Here is a 19,156-nt window from a genome sequence, read left to right on the forward strand (position 1 = left end):
AATTGTCACAGAAAAGGCGTACGCCCCGTGATTTCAACAAATCAGGGCAGATAACGATATCATTCGAGATAATGGTTGGCTAGGAGCGTGCTATGCGGTGAAGTTCATTTTTAAGAGTGTACCACTTATCTTTCGAGATGATCTAGGTTCGTTGACGAAAAGCGCCAAGAAGTTTATCACGAGCTTGTGCCCAAGTTGAGCAGAAGGTGGTTACGTAGGGATATATGTCACTCCGGGGCACAAGTCGGACCAGATTCAATAGAGAAATGTCTGTTTCCGCGTGGAAACGTGGAAGTTACGTGGAAATGTCTGTTCCGCGTGGAAAGTGGCCACAGGGCGGGATTGTTATGCCGGCGTGCTACATGGAATTTCTGTCATGGAAAAGCACGGAAGTTTCAAAGCACGGAGTTTGGATAATTTTTAGTCGTGGAAAGGTATAGGATGGCCGTTCAAAACACACAAACGTGTGTCTGGCTCTTCTTTTTTGTCGCCATGAAGATGATGCCTTTGGCACGTTCTTACGTGGAGCGTGACGTGACGACATCTGTCCATTTGGTATCGTTGACAGGTTTTCGTCATGTGACTTTGGCGTTTGAAGACGTCGTGTAGCGGTAAAATTATTTCCGTTGAGAGAGCAGTAGTGTGGTGTACGTGCGTTTCTTCTTGCGTTGGCTGCCTATATACGGATCACGTCTTCAACCTTTAGAGCACACAATTATTAGGCAAGTGAATATTTTGCCCATATCGTCATTTTTATGAATATTTTCCAAGTTCAGGCTGTATAAACTTAATTGCTTGTTGGATTTCAGCATATCAGGTGATGTGTATTTGTGCGAGGGGAGTGTGTGTGAGGGGGTGTGGCCTAAGAAGATTAACACCCTTGGTCAAGGTGTACATAACTTCTAAGCAGTTTCTTTTTCTCGGGCAAAATGGGACAAAAAGAGATTTAACTAACCCTGAAAAGTAAAAAAAGAAAACTTAAATGTTTTTTCAAAGGGATGCAGCGCTCTTCAAATTGCTAAGATATCGAGTTGTGATCACTGAACCACGAAACTTTTTGCTGCAAATAGTCAACAGGGCCGCAAGAAACGTGTTGAGAGAGGAAGAAAGAGAGAGAGAGAAAAAAAAAGACTCCGATTAACTGGCAAACATTTGACAAGAATCAAACGTGAGGCTACCAGGAACCCATTATCCTCCATTGCTGTCATAATTCTTGAACTGCAACCTACCTGGAGTGGCCAGAAGTATAAGGTGTTCTGTGCTCAGAGACATATGGCCAAAATAAGGAAGGCTGAAACCCGACCACCACTGAACAAGACACATCAGTTGAAACGTGAAGACTGGGCCAAGAAGTATCTGAAGACAGATTTTTCAAAGGTTTGATGGACTGATGAGCTGAGGAGAGTGATTCTCGACGGCCCGTGGCTGAATCAGTAACGCGCACCAGAGCTCCACTTCGGCTCAGACGCCAGCAAGGTGGAGGTGGAGTATTGTTATGGGCTGGTATTATCTAAGATGCTAGTTGGAGCTTTTCGACCTATAGTCTGGCCCTTTTCGGGTTGAAGACGGAATCAAAATGAACTCTCAAGCCTACTGCCGGTCTTCAGAAGAGCAAACAGTCTCTCAAGAGCAAGAGTCTTCAAGCAGTGGTACAGGAAAAGGTCTGCATCTTTCAAGAAGACCATGATTTTTATGCGGGACAATGCTCTATCGCATGCATCGAAGTGCTTCACTATGTGGCTAGCCAGTAAACGCCTTAAAGATGAAAAACGAAAAAAATGTTGCGGCCCCCTTCCTCACTTGACCTAAACCCTATTGAGAACTTGTGGGCCTTCTTAAACGGGAGTTTACGGTGAAGGTAAGCAGTACACCTCTCTGAACACTGTCTGGAATGCTGTGGTTGCTGCTGCACAAAAGATTGATCGTCAACAGATTAAGGAACTAACGGACTCCACGAATGGAAGGCTTATGGCTGTTATTGAAAAGAAGGGAGACTATATATTGGTCACTGATTTTTTGTTTTTCCTTTTCCTGTTTTTTTTTTTCGTTGTTGTTGTTGAAATGTCACAAATGTTGGTTTGTAAATTTTGAGTTGTTTGTGTATTACTTCCGCTTTAACAGACGGAAATCAACGAGTGAGATGTGAAAATTTTCATTTATCGTTTGGTTGCATAATAATTCTGCGCAATAATAGTTTCCCAATAATTGTGTGCCCATAAATACTCTCCAAAGAAAGCCAATGCCCCACTTTTAGTGTTTTAAATATTCAGGTTTAAGGTTTATTAACATTTTGGATTAACGGAGAGCAGTGTAGTTGCTGAATAATAAATTAATCCTCAAAAATAGAAGTTGCCTAATAATTGCGCACACAGCCCATATATTACAGGCCGAGCGCAAAACCGGGCATTTTATTAAATGACTAAACGATTCCAGGCATTTCATGAAATGCCCGTTTCGGCCAGGCATTTAGCAAAATGCTAAAAAAAAGCCAGGTATTTCGTTAAATGACCGTTCGCGTCGGGCATCTTGCAAAATGCTTCGGGAGTGCTACGTACAAGCAGACTTGTACACGTTACTAAAAAAAGGTAATTGATTACCGTTACCGTTACCTTGTACGAAAAAGTAATTTTTTACCGTTACAAATTCCTTGCCGGGAAAAGTAATGAAGTAACGCCTTGAAAAGTAACGCGTTACTTTGCCAATTACTTTCGATATCTGAGAAAACGATATAAAAAATATAGAGAAAAAGATATAGAAGAAAAAGACATAGAAAAAAAGATATCCACAAAAAAAAAAAAAAAAAGGAAACTGAGCAAAAACGAAGTCAGGCGGGTTCAGCCGAAGTCATACAGGCCGGGTTACGGATAGATAGTACCACGGACAGTGATAGTACACATGAATGGGGAGAGGACAGTGGACTCAAAAATACACTCATACACTCAAAATGACTCAAGCAATTGACCTCGGGGTCCTCGGGTAAGTAATTGTTGCGGGAAAAGTCCTAGAGATAAGACAGCTGCCTTGCACCGAACTTGCAGAGGGCAGTTGGTTTTGTCTTCTCGCGGTGGTGAATCATCCCATATAAGTGTGTGTGCGTCGTCCCGAACAATGTGGATTCTTTAGTTTCCAAGTAATCGATTACTTGGTAATTGATTACTGAAAATTGTAATTGAATTACTCAAAAAATTACTGCGCCCCAAAAGTAATCGATTACGTTACAAATTACTCAAAAAAGTAATTGATTACTAGTAACGCAATTACCCGTTACCCGTTACGTACAAGTCTGCGTACAAGGAACGGAATGCAAAGAGGGAGTGAAAAAAAAAAAGAAGAAAAACGTGGAGAAATTGGCACCACCAACGTGGAAGCCGTAACGCAAAGCAACGGATCATATAGACTTTCTTTCCAACGAGTGATGTACGTAAAACGGAAAATAAAAAAATAAAGAAAGAAACAGAAGGCGACCAGCTATAATAAAGTATGAGAGCGATCATGTAGAATAATTGCGATGTGCACCATATTGGAATGAAATGAAAGATACTTTATTCGTCGTAGAATTGCCCATCTACTAATCACCCCGTGTACGTACACTCTTAAAAAAAAGGGTGTACTTGAACTCCTTTTTTTTGCCACATATATAACACCCTTTCGGAGACTACAATTACGCTGAAAAGGGTGTCTCCTCACTCCCTCAAGAGAGTAGCATAACACCTTCTCCCTGCCGGGGAGTAATATTACTCTCCAGTAGGGAGAAAGGTGTTATGCTACTCCTTTGAGGGAGTGAGGAGACATCCTTTTGAGCGTAATTGTACTCTTCAAAAGGGTGTTATATATGTGGCAAAAAAAGGAGTTAGTAAGGAGGAACCCTTAAGTAAGGAGGAGTAACATTTTTTTTAAAGAGTGTATGTACTCGATGCGGAAACGAAATGACAGTTCGGGAGGGCCACCGATCCATTGCCGGCTCGGGCATTGTTTTGGTAGGCGTCACCATTCTGCAACTCGGCTTCATTATCAAAACGGGTTTGGGGCGGTGAGGCAAGCTGCTACAGCCGCCCTAAACTATCCTAACTTATCACTATAACCTTATGCGCCAGCAAAACCTGAATCATCATCACTAAACTGACCTAGTTTATGATGTCTTAGGGTATAGTTTAGTGTTAGGTTAGGTTAGTGCGGCTGTGGCAGCTTGCCTTGCCTCCCCAAATTCGTTTCAATAGGGAGTTTGGTTGCACCAACCAAACTTAACCTATTTAGGTTAAGCTTGGTTGGTATACTTATGCTTAGTATAAGCATACTAAACTAACCTAGTTTATGATGTCTTAGGGTAGTTTAGTGTACTTTAGTTTAGTGTCTTAGGGTAGTTAGGCTAGTTTAGGGCGGCTGTCTGGCTTTTTTGAGGCATTTTGCCTGTCGCAGTTTCCTCACAGGGGCCCATGACCGCCCAACCGTTCCGTACACGCACCGTCCACCTTTCTGTTTCGTACAAGGAAAGAAAAAAAGTCTACCTGGCTCGGCCTGACGACTGGCACATTCCGGCATTTTCCTAAATGCCCGACGCGAACAGGTATTTGGCGAAATGCCTGGCTTTTTTTTTTTTGGCCGAACCCGGCATTTCACAAAATGCCTGGAATCGTTCAGTCATTTAACGAAATCCCTGACTTTGCCTGTTGCCCGTAACACACGTTCTTATTTTCATATTAAATGTAACAAGAATAAGTTCTCCTTGTGCAGCCGCGATACTAAAAGCGCGGGCGAAGCTAACGTAGTCAGTTCCCAAAAGAAGAAGGTCCTCCCTTTCTAGAGCCCATTTCACGCAAACAGGCCCCTCCCATTGAAAACTAAAGATGCAGTTATTTGTGCCAAAGGTAGGGCCGTCCCTGCCAGTTCTAGAGGCCTTCCGTTTGAAGGTTAGTTTCTCCGTAGATGTGCGTTTCCCGAGTGGCGTGTGCTATTGACCTCCTTTGGACACCTATACAAAGGTTGCAAAGAAGCGATCCCATTTTGGAAGAGCAAGCCGCCGTAGCGCAAGCTAACCTTTCCCTCCTTTTTAAAAAATAATAATAAATATATATTCCCCCATTTTGAAAATCCCTTGACGGACACTGTGGCGTAGCCAGAGGGGGGGGGGGGTTGACCCCCCCCCCCCCGAAATCGTACCTTTGGTAATGGATTTGGAAGAGGGAAACGAGGGAGAGATCCTTGTACCCCATGCAAAGTCCCCGTAGCGCTGCACCCGAAATATTTTTCTCGCTTCGCCCCACAATCGCGGGGAATAAAATCGCCTACACTGCAAAACGCGAGCTCCGAGTGCCCGTGCGCCAACCCAGCGCTGCACAGCGGGAAACCTAGGGGGCGTGCGCTCTCCATCGGTTGCCAGTGCGTGCTATGCCCGCTGGTGGCGCATCACCGACGCCAGTTCTCTACCGATGCCCGCCGCGCAACCCCAGGTAAGAGCCTCTCCCCGCGCAAATCCTCGTCGCATGGTGTGATTTGCACTCTAAAAACGGATCAATCGCGATAATATAGCTCCCAGTTGATTGGAAGCTTTTTTGGGAGGATTTGCATTGGTGGCAGTGATCGCAAGACGCTCAAATCAGAACCATTCCGTGGTCGGAGTTAAGCGTGTGGTTCTGTTTTCAGAGTCTGGAGCATCTTACAGCCGAGTCTATTGATCTGGAGGTGTGTTCGCAGGGGCGCGTCGGAAGGTGAGGGGCGACAGCCCCCTCTGAGCTCGGGCTGTGGGTGTCTCGTCCCCCTTTCATGCGGACAGGGTGCATGATATGAGGCATACTCCTACAGGATTTGCATGTTCGCCAGCATGAATTTTGCTTACTCCAGATAACGTCTTTTAAGGGAGGAGAAATTGTTACTTGGCACGAATATATTTATTCGTAAGGCATCACTTACCCGGTCCTCTGACACGAAACACATTCCAAACCTAAATATGGCTATAACTGGTTCGCATCATGTGAATGAGATATAGAGAAAGGCATTGTCTAAGTAACTGAATGCAGTGAGGTGCAACTCTTTTTTTTATAGCGGCATATTTAAAGTAATTCTGCATTCTGTGTGGTGCGTGCCACTTTACTACGTTGTATTTTGTTCTTTATTATTTGTTTTTGTATACGAAACGTTCTTGACTTACCAATCCTTCCAACTTGAGCTCCCCTCCCCCCTGTGGCGAGGGGCTTCCGACGACCCGGCGTGTTCGGAAACAGCGAGGAGGTACCGCGCAAAAGTACAGTTGTTACTCAATCACTTGGAGTGCGCACACACTGAAGCTTGAGTTTTTGTTAGCGAGGTTTCAACATTGGGTAAATCTTTGCATCGCTATCGTATTTGTTGTTGCATTTCAAGGTATGTGTGGATGACAACATCAAAATGTGTAACGTGACTGTTTGTAAAAAAGGAAAACTTTAAAAAAGGAAAAAAAAGGAAAAAAGGAAAACGACACTGTCTTACTGTAACGTCCTTCTAAACTGCTACTAAACTACTAACTCCTTCTATTGCTTGATTATTATTATTATTATTAAAATGAGAGTGAACGAAGCTCACTTTGACACCCAACAACAACAACAATAAATGAAGAAGTGATGATGACATGGGATGTTTCCCCGTGGTAGCCACAGGACACTACCCCAACATCTTGAAGAGCAATACATTTATAGAGATGTTTTCACGTTGTATTTGTCAATCATAAACGAAGTGCTCTATCATTTGCGCCTTTCTGGGACCATAATGTCAGAGCAGAAACTCCTTTAACATATAGGTTTTCTTCTTTCATTTAATTAATGGCATTATATAGGGCAAATACACAGTTGCAGTGGTTTACCCAGAATTTCGTCCCTGGGGGTGCAGGGGGGTGACGCCACAACATTCCTACGTATTTTTATGCTCTTTTACGAAATATTGTGTAATCTCGCGAAATTTTAGGGGGGGGGGGGTGAGGGTGGTATAGCGGATCTGGATAAATCGCTGATGGCTTGTACGTAATTGGAACAATTGGACAATGAAACAGTGAACAAAATAAAATGAGTTACGTGTACCCGATGGCAAAGATGTAGTACTCCATACTCCACTCCCATGCTGTACGAATGTAGAATGATTTCCTGGGAATGGTCAACGCGATGGGAAGTGGAAGTAGGGGATGGCAAAGAACGGGGTCAACAAAGATGAGCGAGCGATTTTTGCACGAGATGATGGAGGGTAAGTAGTACTCCTGTCACACGGCAAACATTCCCAGTGAATGATATTCGCACCAAATGTCATTCGTTTGTATTTCATCGAGCTACACGAAGAAAAAGAATGGCATTCGCATATGATGTCACTGTCGACGATTAAGATAACAGGGACGAACATATGAAGCTACATGCAGGCACATTCGTTAAATTTTTATTTCTTTTTCTCGAAACCAGCAACAGGTTAGATTATTTCACAAAGTTGTTGCGTTTCGGACGACGCTCTGTTGGCTAAGAATCACAAGCAAAGGCAAGCAAGAAGCAACACGGTGAGGGAAAACGGCACCCTTGCACTTCTAACGGTGAGGGAACCAGGGTAGTTCTCTGAAAAACAATTAAGCCCCCCTTCCTTCGTGTGAAAAGTTATTAAATTCGTGATAAAGTATTCAAGTACAACTTTTCATTTGTGTTCAGTTTCTCCTAACGGTTTATCATTGTTGTTTTTGCCACCTCTCTACCACTGATCTCTATAGTATAGGCTGGATCGCGCATAGGGTGCTCCAAAGCGTGGTCACCGGCCGCCATATTGGTGGGCCAAACGCATACTGTCGTCTGCATTTAGTTCAAGCGGGGCTGCCCTTATTTTTTAAAATTTCCTTTAAACTAAAGGGCATGCCATGCCAGTTTAAACTGCAATAAATACTCCAAATCAAATCGTTTCCTATGGGAGCAGCCGGCTCCAGTGGGCCCTCCAACATGGCGGCCCGAATGCACGCCCCTCTCCCATGCGCGATCCAGCCTTTAAACATAGAGATCAGTGCTCTCTACCGACGAGGGTACGCAGTCGGCGCGAGAGGGAAAAGCCGGTTTGCCATTCGCATATTCGTGTATTCACACGAGCGACATACTCACGGAAGATTCTAGCGGAAGAAAAAGCGAAAACACTGCTTACAGAGCCCAAGTTCCGTCCCGTGTTATGTTGAACATTCACACGGTGCGGCATATCGGGAGTGCAGGCGTACTGCGCCTTTAGCAGACGACACTTAGCAGACGACACCGTCAGCATGTTTTCCTGTCGTCTGCTACGGAATATGTTGTGGCTGTGTTGCAGGATATTCCCCACGGTTATAGTAGTGCAAGCGCTCACGTGACAGCAGAAAGCTATGTCGCTTTTCGCATCTTCCGCTTCTGGGGGAATGTCGCGCTCGTGTGAATACACGGATAGGGTCGCAAAATGTTCTCAAAAGAGCGACCTAATACATTCTGTGTATATTGGCATCGAGGCGGAAGACCAGTAACAATCCTAATTGCGATCCCAATGAAGGCTTCTGAGGGATGTTTTGCATTGGCAGTTCCGTGGGGCTGCCTGCACTAGTTGATCCTGCTCTTCGTTTTTAGCGCGAGAGCAGTACTATTTTTGAAATGTGATGTAGGCAAGCTTCCGCTTGGGCCATCCAATAGAATACCGAACACCTTCGAACCTTTCGACATTTTTACCCAGTGATTGCAGACGACACCGCCCATCCATGGGCGCTGAACTCCATTGAGGACTGGACGGACGAAAATGCTGGTGTGTTTGCCGGAGCCATATTTGTGCCAGACGGGGGGCCGCCAGACATTTCAAGAACCGGTATCAGCGGTATGAGTTCCAGAAAAGATCGCACGTGACGGAATGGATATTTTCCACCACGGGTCACGGCAAGAGCTCGGCTGATGGGATTGGTGGATTGATAAAGCACATGAATTCCCTGCACAACTTACGGGCCCAGGCACCATCACTTATAAGTTCTGCTGCAGACGTTGAGCGCTCGCACTCACGTGACAGCAGAAAGCTATGACGCTTTTCGCATCTTCCGCTTCTGGGGAAATGTCGCGCTCGTGTGAATACACGGTATAACGCCATATGTGTTCACCGTGTGACACGGAACGAATGAGATTCTCTGAGAATGCCACTCAACTTGACCGCGTGACAGGAGTATTACACTTCGTGTTCGGTTACAGGTGGATGAAATAAAACGATTCGGAGCAAATACTTTCAACAGTTTGATAAGGCTATTACTTTCCCGATCCCAGACAGTGACTGCGTAACAAACACACTTCACTGGCTACCAGTGACCAGTTTGGGACGAATGAGCACCATGTACAGATGCACATTTCATGCAGCTTGATAAAAGGTAGGCCGAAGGAAACTTCCGGACGAGTTAGAATATGTGCGTAATATGGAAGATTTAATATGCGTAATGTGGAAGACTTTCCATGAAAGATCACGTGACATATGTAAACACCAAGATATGAGCGAACCCTCCGAGTTTTCTTGAGGAGAGGAGTATGTCGCAGCATAAGCCCTGCGCTCATTGGCTGCTGCTTGGAGATGACGAGTTCGAGCGCGACTAAAAGAACCGCCGTCAGAGCTCCCATGGCTACGATGATGGCATTCCACGCCGAGACTGTTAGGTGACCCGAGTTTGGATCTGGGCGCCGGCTGCGCTGTCTGGGAGTCCCTTAGACGCTTCGAGGCAAATGTTGGCCCTGTGAAGTCGGTTCAGGACGCAGGACCCTCCTGCGATAGCCGTGACGTTGGGCGATCGCCCCCCAGACATTAGGTCTTCCTCCTCGCTTGCGGTGTTGTTTCCGGGAAGATTTTTTTCTAAAGGTCTTCCTCCTCTCCCATTCCTAGTTACGCGCTTCAACAAAAGAACCCTCCCAGAGTGAGGGTCTGGATTCGCCTCTGTTGGTTAGTTCCCCATGCCAAGAGAGAAGACAACCCAAGTGCCGGCGCCGCCATCTACTCGAGAAATGCCAAAACTAACTTTGCGATCGAGAAATTCACCCTCAAAGTAGACGAGGTAAAACAAGCCCTAGCCGCTGCAGACCAAGTTGGTGACGGATGCGTTGTAAGGAGCGAGGGAATGATGTTTGGGGAAGCTGCGGTGAGCCTGCTCGGGGGTTGCGGCTCGGTGCACTCAGGGAAGGAGGAAGAGGGACGGTTGAAAGAGAGAGGGTAATCATGATGGTGGTACAGGAGGGGAAAGCGTGTGCAGTCCCTCTTGCTCTGAGAATCGGGTAGTCGCTGAGAACTACCCACCACAGACAACGCCCGAGCATCCCTCAGTAGCATTATTGGGATGCTATCTGTACCACGGCATAACGGCCGGGGACGATTGGTGAAGTTACCCCACCTATGCATCGTAGCAGTGGATACAAGGATGCCCCCACACTCATCGTGCTGGTATACATTACACCGCCATCCTCTAAAGGCAAGATCAAGAGGTTCCTTCTAGCCAAAGTCATCAATTACTCTGCAAGCATCACCTTCGCAGAAAACTTGAAGGAACACAACATACTAAAAGAAAATTTATGACATTGATCTGATGTGTACAATGAAACCAGTGAATAACAGTGGCCATAAACATGCCCATAAATTGTCATGGGAGATTTCACTACGGACATAAAGAAGCGCCAGAACAACTGGTTCGCGGCCTTTATATGAAGGAAGTCTACGAGTTGCATCTAACCAGTGACAATAAAATTCCCACAACCCGTACTTGAAGTACTATACGTCAGATAGTACTTCCGTCTCCACATGCCTCTACTGCCCATCGTCGGAGAACGCCCGTGGGGAGCTCATAAATGCTACCGCGTTACAATGACTGTCTGCACAGGAATTTCTGCCGCAATTTCTTATGTTGAAAGATTATTACCACTGATGCTCTATATATGGGGGGGGGAGGGGGGGGATTTCGAGGGTGCGACACCTTAACTGCTTACATTTGTCAATATTTAGTTCCATCGACCACGTCCAACCCCATGCTTGTATCGAGCGACTGCTTACGGCTCGGTAAATAACAGTCATCAGTATAGAGTCTAATTGAGGAAGAAAGTCGTTAATACGTATAAGAAAAAGTAAAGAGGCTCAGATGATACGGGGGTTAGCGCAGTATCGTTAATGGAGACAAATTGGGCTTCATCAAAGGAAGAACACATACGGGACAGGATTTCAGGATCAAGGTTGAGAAAGATAACTTATGTAGTCGATGACTGTGAGCAACCTTATCAGTTGTTCTACTGAAATCAAAGAATTTGCAGTTAATGTCAATACCTATGTTTAAAAAAATGGTGGATATCGTGAATGAAAGAAACTCGTTTTGCATGAGAAATTTTTTTATGAAAGCTGCGGCTGAAAAGAAGGAATTGGATTGCAGATGCCGGATTAGATGAGAGTATAGATGATATGTTAAAGATGTGAGCGATATAGGCCTGTAGTTTATCGTGACCATTCTGTCTCCTGATTTGTGGACTGAGACGACCTTGGCGACCTCCCTTGGCAACACCTCCAAAGATTGCTCAAAGACTTGGGTTTGGAACAGTGATGAATAGATTTTAGTGCTTTTTAGGAAGTTTCCTGTCCGTGTCGTCCATAAAGGCACCTAGAACACAATTTCAGACTATCTATACACTTAATAAGGCGAACTGGGTCATGAACTACATGAACCATTGCTGCAATGTTTCTTGTTTGTAGTGGACATTCAGCGGTGAAAATAATTAAACCCGCTCCGCCGGTGCGCCGGCCATTGTTTTGGGCCGGTATAAGATTAAGGCGTATAAATAGCTTCCTTAATGACAGTTTTCTATATTTTTGCGACTTCCGCGTAAGTATAAACCCACGTGCACTGGGCCCGAAGCACCCCATGACATCATCACTCATAATTGAATTGTTGGAGATTGCTAAGATGGAGCCCTTAAAAAAAAAAAAGTCTACGCTCGTTGTTTCTTAGACCTATTCAACCGTGGCGATTCAGGTGAAGAAATTATCTTGGTAAGCGATGTCAACTCCTGATGATCGTGTTTCCAAACACTTCTCCTGAATTGAGGGGGTTCATCAAAATGCTCCAAGAAATGTCCCAATTCAGAGTATAGTTACTGACGTACTTGCTATGCTTCAGGAAGGGTTTGGACGGATAATTTATGAAGAAGGGCAGTACATGTACAGCATGATCACTAAGTGCATCGAGGTACACAATGTCTGACACACTGCAAGGACCGGACACGAAAACAAAATCGAGTACAGTGGTTGTGTCACCTATACAACCCTTGCTGGAGATTTATTTATTTTATCGATACACGACGCTAGCCACCTTTTGGCAGCCAAAGCATGAAGGGGATGATACAAATGCCCTTTTTTTTAAAAAAAAAGGCAACGCAAACTCTGCAGATAATAATATGTACGGTACAGGACAGAGTTCGAGGTAACTCTTTACAAGTAACTCGTTACTGTAACGAAGTTCCTTTTGTTGGTAACTTGTAACTTAAGTCGGTAATTTTGCGCCGTGTTAACTTTCAGGGGAACTCGTTTCTTTTTTAGGTAGCTTTGCCAAAGTATGTTACGTTAAGTTCCAAGTTACTTTTACTTCGCTTTTCACTCACGTCCACATATTTTCTTGGTTGCACTCCGGTTCCTTCATGGCATTTTTTTTTTTTTGCCATAAAACGTGATATTCAATCGGTGACAGTCTTTTATGCAGGAAGTAAGAACCGCTGCCATTGAAATGAAGCTGAAGCTGCTAATTACTAGCCCATTTGTGTACATGCATCAGCGAACAGTTGAATGTCTCAAATATTTAGAATTTCATGAAATAGCATGCAGTTGTCGGCGTAAAGGCGGACTGATAAAGAAATTGGAAGATGATTAATAAATATTAAAAGTAACAGGGGGCGACACACCAGAAGAACTGTGGAACAGGAACATGTCATCTGTCACCGAAGATAGAATTTAAGCCATTTAATTAAGTGGTCACTTACCAGAATTTTTCGTTTTGTTGTTAACTTCGGGAGAGACACGCGGTCAAACGGCTCCGAGAAGTCGAAATATTGGCGAATATTTGCACGGTTTCAACAAGTTGGGTTTAGGGATTATAGCTTTTGAGACATCCCGAAACGAGGTATAAAAATCATCTTAATTGGCTTATGACATCATGGGAGTCAACTTTCTGCCCGGGCTTCCACCGTTGAAGAAACGAAGACGCCCTGGTAGAAGTTGTCGTGAAGGGGTGGTGGTGGTGGGATGACGCGAGTCCGTCACGGAGCGAGCAGAAACCATTCCAGGATATACTAGCAACAACAACTGTTTAATTACAGTATATACATAGTACACGTTACCTCAGGTCGAGACTGATTGTCTCTTCCCCACACTCATGTGTAGCCTTCCGCTGTCCAGTCCCCTTCCATTGTTTGTCCGGGCCCTTTTATTTACAACCATCAGTGTACCGCCCAAACGTTTCCAACGAATCACAATTGATGACTGCACTTTCCCAATACCCTGATTGGGCACATCAAAAATCCATGCAGCCAATAAAATGTACTCCGGAAGAGCTTGCTTAAAAGACACTTAGCCGTAAACACAATTGTCATGACTAAAAGCAAGTACATTAGTGGCAATCCCTAAACCACAAGGAAACAGCGGATTAGCCTGTCCCCAGACACTCTTCCTAGTATACAAAGGAAGTCAACCTTCGCGTGCGCGAGACGTCCTTGTGATTCCCTTAGTCTAAGTCCCAACTGCGACACAACCCATTAGCGTGTCGTCACAGGTGTGGATTTGTTATCAATGAGCAAGGCCGAGACCCACGATAAACAAAAAAATAAAAGCATACCATACGCGCCATAATGCTGCAGGCTGGGGCCACTTAGAAAGGCAGAAAATCATATACATATTGTGAAGACAATAATATTAACAAACACAGAACTTAACACCTCCCCCCTTAACTATGTTGTGCGGGCTTCTTGAAAGCACAACATAGCACCATAAAAACAAGGTTCATGAGAGGCCCAACTCTATCTTTCATAGTTCAAATAATCTCAAGTGGAGAGTCCCTTCATCATCGGGTCCGATGACTCACCATGTCAAAAACAGAAAAGAAAAATAACATCATGCGCACAAACACTGCTGAGCTAAGTTATACTAGACGCGACAACGCATCTGCGCACTTATTAAGTGTGCCGCGTATATGTCCCACCTCTAAATCATACTTTTGCAGGGCGAGAGACCATCTTGTGAGGCGAGCACTAGTGGAGGCAGTGCGCGACAAATATGTCAGAGGGTTGTGGTCTGTCTTAACCTTTATTTTGGCTCCAAATAGCCAGGTGTCCAAACGACCTAATGCCCAAATAATGGCAAAAGCTTCCCGCTCTATTGCGGACCATTTCGACTGAGAATTTGAGAGCTTTTTACTAAGGAAGGCAATTGGCATTTCTTTCCCTCCTCTACTTTGGGATAAACACGCGCCGATAGCTTTCTCGGACGCGTCGGTGGTTAGCGTGAACCCAAGTCTTGGATCTGGAGGAGTCAACTCAGGAAGCTTGGCCAACTCCCTCTTGACCATCTCGAATGCATCATTTGCCTGACTGCTCCACGGCAGTTTATTTGGAACTCTACGATTGGTCAAAGCCGTTAGAGGTAGCACTAGTTCGGCGTAGTTGGCTATATATTCTCTATAATAATTAAACATACCGAGAACGCTCCTCAATTGTGTTTTATCTACGGGTCTTTTTAGTTCGGTGATTGCCGCTACCTTCTCAGGATCCGGCGAGTGCTTACCGGAGCCTACCCAGTGTCCCAGATATCTAACTTTTGCCTCCCCGAACCTACATTTCTTTACGTTCGCGGTGAAGCCAGCTTCGTTCAGCGCGGAAATCACCGCTTCAATGTGGCGAACATGATCTTCCCATGTATCTGAATGTATCGCCACGTCATCAATATACACACAAGCATAATCTTTATGGTCGCCCAGAATCTGGTTCATTGTGCGCTGGAAGGTCGCCGCGGAGTTTTTCAGCCCGTACGGCATGACATTCCACGCATACAATCCATGGTGTGTGGCGAAGGCTGTGTACTTTTGGGACTCTGGCTCCATGGGGATTTGCCAGTATCCCCTGGTCATATCGAGAACAGATATGTATTTCGCACTTGATACCTTATAGATAAGCTCAGAGATATTCTCCATTGGGAACTGGTCTTGTTCACTCACCGCGTTGAGTTTTCTGAAATCTACGCACATTCGCATAGTACCATCCCTTTTGGCTACACATACAACAGGGTGCGCCACATCGCTTTCAATCGGATAAATGAGACCCCATTTCAACAGTTCTTCGACCTGTCTATCAACTTCCTGTCGTAGTGCTACAGGGACTTTATATGGGAAGCTTTTACTCAGCTTCGCACCTTCTGTTAACCGGATGCTATGACTCCCGATCTTACATCTGCCTGGCCGGTCATTAAAAACCATATGAAATCTGGAGATCATCTCTTCGAGTTGTGATACTTGTGCTGCAGTGAGTTGGGAGGATATATTATCGATTCCCATTTTTACTACGCCGCTCGCAGGTTGAGGCGGTGTACTAATCCTTCCAAATTCCTCGTCCTCTTCAAAAATTACGCCAACGGCATTCACCCTTGTAATGTAAGGACGCAACTTATTTGCATGTATCCAACGCTCCGTCCCGTCTTCTAGCGTTACCACATAACTGTCGTCCCGCCTTTTCTCCTTTACAGTTGCTGGTCCCTTCCATTTTGATCTGAGCTTGCTTGCACTGTCTGTTTCTAGTATTAGAACACTGTCCCCGGTCCTAAATTCCTTCGACCTTGCCCTCAAGTTGTACCGTGACGCGTATACCTTTTGTTTTACAGCTGCCCTCTCGGTCACTTCCCTGGCCATGGACGTCATACGTTCCCGGAGATCGGCCAAATATATACTTGCAGGCTTGTTTAGTCCTATTGGAGGAGTCCAATCTCCCGTCCATGTCTGCTTCAAAATGGAAAGCGGACCATTCGGTGCACGACCAAACATTAATTCAAATGGTGAAGCCCCAGTGACTTCATTGGGCACCTCTCTGTATGCCCAAAGCAAACAGGGAACATACCTATCCCATTCTCTACCTTCGGTCTCGATCACGTGCTTTAACATAGCCTTGAATGTCCCATTCCAGCGCTCTACGAGGCCGTTACTCTGGGGATGGTCTGGTGCCGAAAATCTCATTTTCACCCCCATTCTTGTTGTCATTTCCTGCATGAGTTTACTAGTGAAATTCGTGCCCTGATCAGAGCATATTAGCTCGGGTGTCCCATACCGACCAAACACCTCTATGAGTGCCTGGCACGTAGCTTTAGCAGTTAGAGAACGCAGAGGAATAACTTCCGGCCACCTGGTACTTAAGTCTACAATACTAAGCGCGTACCTATGTCCGCGCGCGGACGGTGGGTCTAAAGGCCCAATGCAGTCCATAAATACCACTTCAAATGCCTTTTCTGGCCTCGTCAATGGGGTGATAGGAACATGATCGGTGTCTCTACTTCTGGAGAATATCTGACAGCTATGGCATGACTGACAATATTTCTTTATGTCTGACACGACTGATGGCCAGTAAAACGCGCTTTTGACTCGCTGTTTTGTCTTCTTCATCGAAAAGTGGCCTCCCCAGGGCGAGTCATGTGCCAAGGAGAGCACCTCTTTTCTGCGCCCTACCGGCAACACCAGTTGTCTGCAAATACCCGCGTCGTTTTTCTCCTCGTGAAATAACAACCCATCTTCTATCACCATGCCATGTGTCCCTTCTTTCGCCTGCTCCCATAATTCCCTTAACGACTCATCGTCTCTTTGTTCGGGCGCGAATTTCCGACATTCTTCGCTTTTCAATATGCTGTCCGCTACCGTGGCTTCCACTGCATTTACCGACATTGCTAAGAGTTTTGCATCACTCTGTGTATCCTTATCATTTTCCTCCTCGAAGGAAGACTGTTCCTCCTCCCGCTTTTCGAATACATCCGGGCATTTCCATTCTTCCGATATGTCTGCTATCGTTTCGGCTTCTTCATCCAAAATCTGCTTAGCGCGCTTCATCTCCTCGTAATCATCCGGCGTTAATAACACATCTACGCCAACAGACAGCTCATCGGTAACCGCGCACACTGCCAACACCTGTTGACCGCATTCCCGTTCAGACTGGAGACCTAGGGGTAGTTCCATTAGTTCTGCATTTGCAATATGACCGAACGCCCCTTTCAATTTTACTTCCTGACACCCTTCTTCCCTCCATCTGTTAGGAACCACCTCTTTCCGAACTACAGTCACATCGGCTCCCGAGTCAAGGCGGGCATTTACGACGTTGTTGTCTATGCAAAGCCGCATGGTTGGAGCTTCTTTGTCTGCTAATCCATTCGACTCCTTGACCTCTTTACACAAAAGAGTGACTTTGGCTACCACGTTTTCTTCCCTTTTTCCCTTTGCTCCAGATGGGTGTGACTCCGTCTGCCCTGTTTTCACAGACGTCTGCGGACATTGGCTTCTGTAGTGCCCTAATTCCCCACATCCAAAACACTTGATAGTGCTTCCGCGACTGACGTTACGATTCACAGTGCTACTTTGTCTACTGTTCCCGTTGCTAACTGGTGACTGTTTCTCTTTCGCTCCCGGCTGCACCTTTTTTTCCACAAGATGACTTTGATTCTTGTGATGCCTTGGCCCCTTTTTGCTTTCGTCGAAGTTCTCAGCTAACTCAGCCAACTTACTAGGCCTGAACCACGTGTCTACCTCTGTCAGCAAGATATACGACCGCGTTTCCTCTGGCATCACAGCCTTCAAACGGTCTGTGATCACGAGGTCACGTAGATCGTCCAGTGTTTGGATTTTGCGACTGGTGATATAGTGGTCAAAGAGGGACTCTAGCCTCGTTGTGAACTGACCCCAAGACTCAGAGTCATCTTTTCGCGCTTGAATGAACAATCTTTTGTACTCCCCAGGAGTCAAACGTAGCTCCGTTAGAACTTTTCCTTTTAGTTCTTCGTAATTGAGAATCTGCCCATTACCGTGCCTAGCAATGACTGCTCTCATCTTCTCATTGAGGTAGGTTAACAAGATTGGGCCCTGCACATCTTCAGGAACCTCAAAATTTGTGAAAACTGTCTCTACGGCGGTGAACCAGGCAGGCACTAACGCCTCCTTTTCCGGCATCGCCGTTAGCACTCCTTTTAGGTCTCTGGCATATTCGCCTACCCTGCATCGACTTGTGCTCGGCCGACTAGTATTCGTTCCAGTCCTATCATTTTCCATCTGAGCTAATTGCATTTTCGCTTTGTACAGTTCAATTTCTAGCCGAAGCTTCTCTAGCACACTAGCATGCACTTCCCGCGTAGCGGCTCCTGTTTCATCTACGATCTCATCGCGACTGCCAGTGTCATCATTAGCATTTCCATTGAGGAGCTCTGTACTCCCGTTCCTAGCCATCTGCCTAGTAACCATAGACATGGTGAGCCCTCAAACCCAAGATGATAAACAGACTCACCCCGAAATTTTGATGCCTTGCTTGTGTCTGTTGCCGGACGTCTGGACCCTGTCTTCCTGGTCACTGTCCGCAACTCCTGGGAATCTGATGAAGTCCACTATGTCACCGTTTGCACAATTTTCACCTTCCGACGACGTTCCGATATGTCGTTTCACGGCCGGTGATGGACCTGTCACGTAGATGACGTCCTCCGCTATCTTGAGCCGCTCACCCCTGGCTCCACGTTTCTGACCGCTAAGGTCTCCGACCTCTCACGTAGATGTCGTCGGTGTTGGTTGTTCCGGCTCCGGTGAAGCAGGCTTCTCTTGCCGATGCTGCCTAATCTGTCCACCTTCGGCCCTTTCTTTTCGCTGATGTAACCACGTAGGTCCCCGGTCTCTCACGAAGATGTCACCGATCCCTTTGTCGTACCGACTCCGACGAAGCAGGCCTCACACGTAGCTACCGCCCTATTCTGTCCGTCGTTGTCCAGTTGTTCCCCAGAGCTTCTCACTTGGATATCGCTCCGCCTTCCGTTGCTTCTTCCTGGAGTCAGCTTCAGCGAAGCAGGCTTCTCGCTTGGATGTTGCCTATACTGTTCCGCGTCACTCTGCTGATCACAGGCCTGGCTGATCCTTGCTCACCTCGCTTCTGTCAATCCCATC

The 19,156-nt window shown here is 45.8% G+C and overlaps 1 protein-coding gene across 10 annotated transcripts in view; it reads left to right on the plus strand.

The window, feature by feature from the left end:
- Window positions 1–19,156, plus strand: part of LOC135377295 (complexin-like) — a 495,185-nt gene that overhangs the window by 180,460 nt on the left and 295,569 nt on the right. Inside the window, exon 1 of one of the 10 annotated variants that reach the window (XM_064609619.1) lies at window positions 5,397–5,447. The exons of the other annotated variants lie outside the window; for them this stretch is intronic. The gene's annotated coding sequence lies outside the window, so the exon portion shown is untranslated. Of the gene's footprint in view, window positions 1–5,396; window positions 5,448–19,156 lie in introns of those variants that run through there. 10 annotated transcript variants of the gene reach the window in all.

The sequence above is a fragment of the Ornithodoros turicata genome, chromosome 1 (assembly GCF_037126465.1).
Source record: "Ornithodoros turicata isolate Travis chromosome 1, ASM3712646v1, whole genome shotgun sequence".
NCBI classification, from domain to species: domain Eukaryota; kingdom Metazoa; phylum Arthropoda; class Arachnida; order Ixodida; family Argasidae; genus Ornithodoros; species Ornithodoros turicata.